General features: G+C 41.9%; 1 non-coding gene across 1 annotated transcript; it reads left to right on the forward strand.

Annotated features, from left to right (window-relative positions):
• Window positions 1-317: 317 nt before the first annotated feature.
• On the forward strand, window positions 318-421 carry LOC111722881. The gene has a single exon (XR_002771525.1). It is a non-coding gene; the product is annotated as a U6 spliceosomal RNA (small nuclear RNA).
• Window positions 422-578: the final 157 nt, after the last annotated feature.

The following is a 578-nucleotide window of genomic DNA, read 5'->3' on the forward strand; positions in this document are numbered from 1 at the left end:
AAAAATAGGCTGAGTCCAGTGGCTCATGCCTGTAATCCTAGCACTCTGGAAGGCTGAGGCAGGTGGATTGCTTGAGCTCATGAGTTCAAGACCACCCTGAGCAAGACCACCCCTGAAACCCAGTCTCTAGAAATAGCTGGGCCTTGTGGCCAGCACCCGTAGTCCTAGCTAGTCAGGAGGCTGAGGCAAGTGACTTGCTTGTGCCCAGGAGTTTGAAGTTGCTGTGAGCTATGATTGCCACCACACTCTATCCAGGGCAACAAAGCGAAATTCTGAAAAACAAACAAACAAAGAAACAAACAAAACTCACACTTTCTGTGCTCTCTTCAGCAGCACGTATACTAAAATTGGAACAATAAAGAGATTAGCATGGACCCTGTGCAAGGAAGACACGCAAATTCATGAAGTGTTTCATATTTTTAAGTCAAACTTCAAAATTTAAAATTAAGTCTTTTGACCTTATACTAACTTTGAGATATTACAGAGGGCCCCAGCAGCATCCAAAAGAGTGATAGTAAATAGGCTGATCTGATATGTTAAATTATATGGGAAAAATTGTCAAATAAGAAATGGTATTT

Source organism: Otolemur garnettii, unplaced genomic scaffold, assembly GCF_000181295.1.
Source record: "Otolemur garnettii isolate 467f Iridium unplaced genomic scaffold, OtoGar3 scaffold01189, whole genome shotgun sequence".
In the NCBI taxonomy this organism is placed as follows: Eukaryota; Metazoa; Chordata; class Mammalia; order Primates; family Galagidae; genus Otolemur; species Otolemur garnettii.